At 41.4% G+C, this 8,620-nt stretch overlaps 1 long non-coding RNA gene across 1 annotated transcript; it reads right to left on the reverse strand.

Moving 5' to 3' along the window:
• Nucleotides 1-2,115: 2,115 nt before the first annotated feature.
• Nucleotides 2,116-4,891, reverse strand: LOC134438699 (uncharacterized). Its single transcript, XR_010032635.1, has 5 exons — nt 4,512-4,891; nt 3,583-3,722; nt 3,383-3,471; nt 3,021-3,137; nt 2,116-2,203 (listed from the first exon to the last, which is right to left on the reverse strand). It is a non-coding gene; the product is annotated as an uncharacterized LOC134438699 (long non-coding RNA).
• Nucleotides 4,892-8,620: the final 3,729 nt, after the last annotated feature.

Raw genomic sequence — 8,620 nt, forward strand, 5'->3', positions numbered from 1 at the left:
CAGTAGACAGCACAGTTTCAATGAGCACCATAGATGCAATAACTACTCTGGCCACAATTTTACACAGTGCACCTTCAAGCAAGAGCAAACAATGTTTTTAAAAAATGAGCTGCTTACAAATTATGCATTTTAGTATTCTTTATTGTTTTGTTTCTTGTTGGGTGTGTGCCAAAGCGGTCGGCTGCCAGATCCATCTCCACATTTTTGATAGCGTTCATCTCTCCCTTGTTGCCTCTTCACACTGTAAGATATTAAAAAGCACACAAAGCAGAAGGGAAACGTTAGACTTAATGCAGATGTATGTGCAGGCACAAATTACATACGATTGTGAATGAACTGACACATACAGGTGCTGGCCAAAAAATTAGAATATCATGAAAATGTTTATTTATTTCCATAATTCCATCAATAATGTTACACTTTCATAGATTATAGATTCACGACCCACATTTTAAACTATGCCAATAATTTGTTTATTCTTGCATATTTTTGGCTTCAAGAAACCATGAATTAAGTAACTCACAAAATTAGAAGATTGCGATGAAATCACCATTCTCTTCAGAAAAAAAGAAACGGGTCATATTGTCATATCAAATCAGTTAAAATTCTCGACTTTCTAAATAACATGTCAATGTTTAATATTTGGTTAGAAATGTAATCGCCTTAATCACGGCAATGATGTATTTAACATTTCAGTCAATGGCACACATGCTTGACAGCATCAAATGCAAATTTGTTTATCATGGTCTCATCAGAGTCAAACAAACTAAGGATATGGGTTACTGGAACCATGTCCTCTGATCTAATGACATCAAGATAAACAAATTGGCTTTAGATGGTGTCAAACATGTGTGGTGGTAAAAGTGATGTGTACAAAGGAAAGTGCCTCATGCTGAAGGTCAAGTATGGTAGTGGGAGTGGCATGGCTTGGGGCTGTGTGGGTGCCATCAACAGTAGGAAGCTGAATTTCACCAAAAGAAATATGCTTGTCAACATGTACTGTAACTACTGAAACAGATCATGATACTCCCTATAGGATTTCATTCGAATCTCACACACATCAATTATAGCCAGGTGCAGACTCAAAATGTAAAAGTTAAATGCAAGGCAAAGATAAAACGCACAACAATGACCTCCCTTTTAATCCCTTTAAATTTCGAGAAAATTCAGGCCAACACGGCCCCTTCTCAGACACTATGATAGGCGTGTACTCACTTTTGCACCAGCATAATTTCTTCATAATTTGCTTATGTAAGCTCAAAAGATGTTGTATTACACTTACTCTATGAGCGTTTTGGGAATAACTAACAAGGGTATACTCATTATTGCTGTGCACTGTATATTTGAATAATTTCTTAAAAATGTGGGAACCTGGAGCAGCAGGAATAAGCTGTGGGACCAATGGGCTGTGGGAACATAGAGCTGACCCCGATACACAGAACATACAGTGAACCTAGCCAAGTAGACAGTAGATATTCCACCCACTTTTCAGGCCACCAAAGAACAGCATCAGGCAAGTTCTGGTTAAGTGTTGTACAACAAGTACAGGGCTTGACATTAACTTTTTCACCCACCGGCCACTGTGGCTAGTGAGTCACTAGCCATTCAGGTATTCCACTAGCCACAGATTTTATATCGTTTTTTTTCTTTATCATGATGGTGTACGTCTAACCTCAGAAGATGAGGTGCTAAAGCAAGACGAGTGTATAGCTTTCTACATGGAAGTATATCAAGCAAATAGAAACTGAGTTACTGAGCTTTTTCTTGAGCTTAAATGCGATCAATTGATACAAAAGGGGCAAACAACAGAAAATAGGCTACGTCATACCGCGGAATAAGCTGATAGCCAAATTGGCTAGTGACATTGAAAGTATTACTAGCCACAGCCAAGTTTTACCAGCATTTGGCCGGTTGGCAGGTGCCAGTGTCAAGCCCAGGTGAGCACGTGCGTGCGTGTGTGTGTGTGTGTGTGTGTGTGTGTGTGTGTGTGTGTGTGTGTGTGTGTGTGTGTGTGTGTGTGTGTGAGAGAGTAAGTGAAAGTGTGAATGAGTGAGAGTGAGAGAGTGTGCACACCAGCATGCATGGGCTTTAATGCATAACATAAAAACAACTTACTAATACATTCTGATGACGTCCGAGGGCTTCTTGAATATGTAGTGAGGCCGACCCAGCAGAGTAGAAGTCCTGTCCTTTCATTTCAGTCCTACAGCACAAAAAGAATAAATAATTATGAATAATAGTTATTGGGATTTCACTGTGAAAATATTTAGTACAATTGGCATCCATGTTTACAATTAGTTTAGTTTATTGGTTTATTTCATCAGGGACCATGTGCAAAGTACATTAGTTACATAGTAAAAAAAAAAGATGACCTGCACCACATTATAGCTAAAAGCTAATTTCCATCTGCATTCCCTGGGCAGGTAAGAAAACATATAACACACACACACACACACACACACACACACACACACACTAAAATATGTCATATGCAAAAACTACCATATGCTCAGTGTCAAAACTATTAGTGGTGACCAGACTGGGTACATGAAAGCCATTTCTTCACTCCAAGTGAGAATGAATAAAAGTTTGTAATGCCTTTTATGTGGGTGGGAAGCTCTGCAAAAACAGATTGTGCAAATTTATGCTGTTACCCGGCTTGGGAGGCTACTATTTCCTCTGGTGGTAGATCTAGTTGTTCTGCTAATTTGTTCAGAGCAAGGATGGATAAAAGTTTTCAGAGGTGGTGGAGCAGAATTGTGAATCATTTTGTGCACAAGTTGCACAGCAGAATATAGAATTAGGTTGTCAAAACTGAGCAAGTAATACTTGTCCAGTATGGCACAACACAATGGTGAAATTGAGACGTCTGTCCAAAACTTTTAAGATTTCATGGTAGTCTTGTTAGCCTGAGACCAGCTTGACATACATTAGTGTAAACGAGACATTATCAAGCCACTTACATATGTCTCAGCAGGATCAACAGTTAAAGAAGTTAAATTGTCAGCTCATACACTCACATGACAGTCCAAAAAGGTGTTCAGTGGCGGCTTCTTCTCTCACTTGCAGCTTCATACACATCGAGCGATGTTGATGCCAGGTCGATCAAGGAATGACTGTGCCTACTGTTTACAATTCTACCCAAAGCAAAAAGAAAAAGAAACACAAAAAGGTTGAAAGTTTGTCATAGAAATACATAGAACATACAATAAACCTATTCAAGTAGACAGTAGGTATTCTATGCACATTCAGGCCACCAAACAACAGCATCAGGCAAGCTCTTATTGAGTGCAGTACAACAAGTGTGTGTGTGTGAGAGAGAGAGAGGGGGGGGGCGTGCCAGCATGCATGGGCTTTAATGCATAACATAAAAACAACTTACTTCATACATTCTGGTGGTGTCCAAGGGCTTCTTGAATAAATAGTGAGACCAACGCCGCAGAGCAGAATTCCTGTCCTTTCATTTGTGTCCTGTAGCAGAAAAAGAATAAATAATTATGAATAATAGTTATTGGGATTTCACTGTGAAAATATATAGGCCTAGTACAATTGGCATTCATGTTTACAACTCTCGGCTCATACCTTCAAATGACAGTCCAAAAAGCTTTTCAGTGGCGGCTTCTTCCCTCACTTGATGCAGAGGCAGCTTGCTTCATACACATCGAGTAGGCCTAATGTTGGTGTCAGGTCGATCAAGGAATGGCTGAACCTACCGTACAATTCTACCCAACCCAAAGCAAAGAGGAAAAGAAAGACAAAAAAAGTTTGAACGTTTTGCATACAACATGCATGCATGAGCTTTAATTCACAGTATTTTGATGAAGCCTAATCCATGTTATACTTTGTAGCCTATATCACAATGCAGTTATTAAACTAACAATACGACCATGTAGGATTTTATGACCATGTAGGATTTGTGTAAATAGGCTACAACAATCAAGGAGTTACAAACTGCGTGATGTCAAATGAATTCAGCTCAAAGTGAGCTAATAGCACAACACAGAATGTTTGCTGTCGGCGGCACAACATGGATACGGTGATTATTAAGCCATCAGAAATTGATTGAAAATATGTACCTCACACGCGCACCTATACCTAGCTTTTTTGGCGAATGTTATACAAATCACTGCGGTCCTAGTTACAGAACTAGTAGTGCTAGTCGACTAGAAACTACCTTTGTTTCTGTCCCGTGTTGATAGGGTATGTTTGGGATGTTAGCTTCATAAAAGATTATCACCATTACTGCTAATGCCGCTAAAATTGACTCAAATAGCCCGATCATGACACATTTTGAGTGGGTTCATCAAAAGCTTATGATGCCACAGCCCGCCAGCCACAAAGACAGCAGCAAGTTAGCGCGATGCTGCGGTGTTATGATTCAGTGCTCGGCCAAGCCATTTCACGACACAACAGAGGAATTAACTCACTGGACTAAAACGCCGAAATATAGTGGCGACGGCGTGTGAGTGTATTTTACTTCTACCATAGTATTAAGTTAAATAATTACTTACCATCATTGAATGATCAAGTCACGACAGTGCAGTGTTGGACGAGACGCGACACAGGCGGATAGTTGAGTTCAGCTGAGGTAAACTGAAGAACGGTCTCTCTCTCTGAGGGTTCCAAAGTGACAGTTGGGGAACAAATTCAGTTTTGGCGCGTCCAGAATTCTTTATGTGGCCCGCACCCGCCACGCGCCTTCAAATCGGACTGAATTATTTTATTATGGCGCGTCCGGATTGCTTATCTGGCCCGCATCCGCCAGGAGCCTTCAAAACTGACTGTCAAACTACTGGTCCGGATCGGAGCTGCCGCTGATCGGCAAAATGACTGTGACTGCTATGCGGATCTGCTGACTTGAAAACGGACCCGGCCCAAATCTAATTGCTGTCTGGGGCAGCACTTCAGAGAGAACAAGACCCCTCCGCTCCGCGTCGGGGTCTAAAGATTCTCTGTGTCGTGCTGCTATTCCACGGTAGCGACTAAAGAAACTCAAGAGAAAGAACAATCTCTTGGCGGGGAATGCATTGGCCACGGTGTAGTATGGGGGCGTTGCCTGAGGACACGAGTGGATGGAAAATTAACTCCCTTGCGCATGGTCATTGGTCAGTGGGTGCGATGGATGCCATTTTCGTACTCCCTTGCACATGGTCAGTGGGGGCGACACCATGATGGATAATTTGTGGCCAAGTAACGGCAGCTGTTGGTCAGCAGTAATTGCTGGGGGTAATTAAGGACAGCTGACAGACATTCACGCTGTCCTATGACCTGTTCCACAGTGAATAACATTTCCGTACTCCCCTCGCCATCATTTCCTACTACGCTGTTATGACGTGAGTAAGCCCTCTTGTCTCAAGCCTCTTTGGTAGCGACCTTCTCGCCGAACGTTAACCCTTACTTATTATATGGTTGTGACGTCATCTGTCGAATGCTCCATTCATTTCAATGGGGCTCCCCAACGTTCGGACGTCTGTTATTTTTCGATAACGGACGAGTTGGTCTATAACAGACCGCTGTCAATGGCATCAAGACTTTTCACTGCTAAAGCGACTTTTCAACAAGACTCTAATCAGCTGCTGTGATAGACAGCACCCGTTGTCCTGGCTACCGCTGTCAATGGCAACAAGACGTTCACTGCTAAAGCCACTGGCTTGTATACAAGTCAGTGGCTAAAGCGAATGTTTCATATCACTCCGCAGGGGGTCGGTCTTTTGTCACTCTAATCAGCTGCTGTGATAGACAACACCTGTTGTCCTACCTAGCTGTTGCCTAGCGGTGTTCCACAACGGCACTGTTTTGTTTTGCGCAGCAACAATCTTAACATTAAATAGGTCTAAAGCAATGTCCCCGCATGTGTGAATCATTTAAGTATATCCATATAATAAGCGGGTTAACTTTCGGCGAGTCGGTCGCTTTGTGGAATAGCAGCACTTCAGAGAGAACAAGACCCCTCCGCTCCGCGTCGGGGTCTAAAGATTCTCTCTGTCGTGCTGCTATTCCACGGTAGCGACCTTCTCGCCGAACGTTAACCCTTAGCCTACATAATGACTTCTGTTTCCCTCTCTCTGACACTGACTTTGATTTCAGAGCTTGAAAGGTTACTAGCCTACTCGGTAGCTTTAAAGTGACCTGCAGAACTAAGAATCATGAAAGCGGATGTGTGTTGTAAATGAAAGCTACATGTTGAGGATGACTCATGAAGTAGCCTAGTAGAGAGGAACTGCAGCTCATTTTGAGGCTCAGGTTGACTGACACCATGGACGTTGTGGTGCAAACGGGTCAGTTGTCCTAGGCCCAGTCAGAGGGGGGGGCAAAAATGTATTAGGCCTACTATTGGACCTGGGGCAAACCCGGTGCAGATCTAGCAAAAACAATGACTGGCATAGTGACAGCCAGGGCCACTGACAACTTTGGCAGGGCAGGGCCCAGGACAAAGTCGTCTGAAAGAGCCCCCCAGCCCAAAACATACAATGTAATTTGGACCCAATTCTGGATCCCTTATCTCCCTGGGCCTGGGACAACTGTTCCCTTTGTAGAATGAAATATTTTTTTGAACACTTTTCTTTCAAAAATGCTGCCTTGTTAGCTTCAAAAGGCACACGTTCTATCTATTAATTGAAAAGGCTTTACTGTCATAGATCTGCACTACTATGGCTTTGCAGTATTTAGTAATACATTACGTTGCCATTCTGGTGACAGTAACCATAAGGGTCTTAGATAAACTTTGATGCTTAGCGACAATATGTCAAGGATAATGAGGTATGACACAAATGAGTTGAAATCAAATTCAGAATTCATAACATAAGGTAGGCCTACAGGAAAAGGTCTTTTTTAAGAGGTTGATTGTGTGTGTGTGTGTGTGTGTGTGTGTGTGTGTGTGTGTGTGTGTGTGTGTGTGTGTGTGTGTGTGTGTGTGTGTGTGTTCTTATAAAACAAGATTTATTTATTTTATAGGTGATTTATTTTATAGGTGACAACATAAAGTGTAGCGTGATAAAAGTCCACAACAGGAAGTTCAACTGAGGGCCAGTTAAGATGTAACCACATCAGGAGACCAGGAGTAAACACGTTTATCTGTAGCGTAAGCGCATCCACTAGCAGCAAGAGGGTGAGAGACATTTGGCCATAAAAACAAATAGTTTAAAATAAACATTGTAAGCAAGTACACATACTCACTCAAATCAGAGCTGATTCTGATTCAACTTGAGCTGAGTCTGTCAATGTCCATGGCAATATTTTTTTCCATAAGTCTTTGTTAAAAATACAGGGCATGTCTTTTAAAGACGTATAAAGTGTAATAGGCTATCAACAGAAAATGGCCAAGATTACTATTAGCAGAGATCTCTCTGCTATTAGCGGTCTGCCCTCTTCCCAACATATACACTATATAGGCTATAGCCTATTAGCACTGGTGTTATCAAAAAATATTAGGCACCTCAAAGTTGGACACCTAAAAAATAGGCATAGTCATTCATTAAATACTTATTCAGTTGCAGTTTTAAAGTAGCCTACATTTCATTTCAGTTGGACAGACAGACGTTCGGCTGAAAAATTAGTTTAAATGAAACATTGTACAGTAAGTCCTCTTGTTCAAACCAAAGGATTGTGGGAGCTGAATGGGGACATTTGTTCCCCTCAGGAACAGCCTCAGGAGGGAAAAAAGGCTGATAATTGACTACTAGTGATAAAAGGATCACAGCAACTACCATCAGCTCTAGGCCTTCTGTCCAAAATGTTGACAACTTGTATGGATAAACTAACCAGTGTCTATCTACCAGACTTCTTATATTATACAACACACAGTACATATGTATACCGCAGAGTTAACAAGAACATTATATTTCAGATGGACAGACAATGTCAGTGTTTCTCATATTACATCTCTATACAACTGTCTTATGATAGGCCTCAGTCTGAAGAAGTTCATTAAGGAAGTGCAATGGAAACTCAATGCTGACGTGGCACTTTATATCGCCTAGCCTACAGTATGCACTTCTAATTTGTGGCAACATTAAAATCTCCCTTTCTAATTTAGCACTACCAACTAGAGGATCCTCACTATGATGGGAATCCCCTTGGCCTTAGCTCCTCAAAAAGTCTTGTGATCATGCTGATGAAACACTTTTGAAGTTGGTGTGTTCCGTTGTTTGTCTCTGTGGTGATGGTGTTTCATTACTGCATTTCTTCAAACAGTTGGAAAAGTAACTTCCTCTTCCGTGGCTCAGTTAAAAGCAGGAATTAGAGTAAGCGTAAGAATAAGCATAAGGTCTTCTTTATTTAACACAGTGAGCTGCACACAGCTCGAAATCACTGGTTACAGTGCGGTACCAAAGTTATACAAATACAACAGAAACAGATACAAGAAAGCAGTTTGTCACAATACAGTACAAGTCGTAAAATAAAAGTGCAATAAAAATCTAAGCTTTTGTGTACAGTGGCAGTTACTATAGCATTCAGTAGTTCATCTACAAAGACACAGGGGTTTATTTCAGACAGAAAACAGCAGTTCAGTTGGCACAATATTACAGTTTTCAATATAAAACGCAATGGACCAAAGACACAATGAAGATCGAATGAGCACTTCATTGTCCATCTTCACGAGTACGAAATGCCGGGGGAA

This window comes from Engraulis encrasicolus, chromosome 22, assembly GCF_034702125.1.
Source record: "Engraulis encrasicolus isolate BLACKSEA-1 chromosome 22, IST_EnEncr_1.0, whole genome shotgun sequence".
NCBI classification, from domain to species: Eukaryota; Metazoa; Chordata; class Actinopteri; order Clupeiformes; family Engraulidae; genus Engraulis; species Engraulis encrasicolus.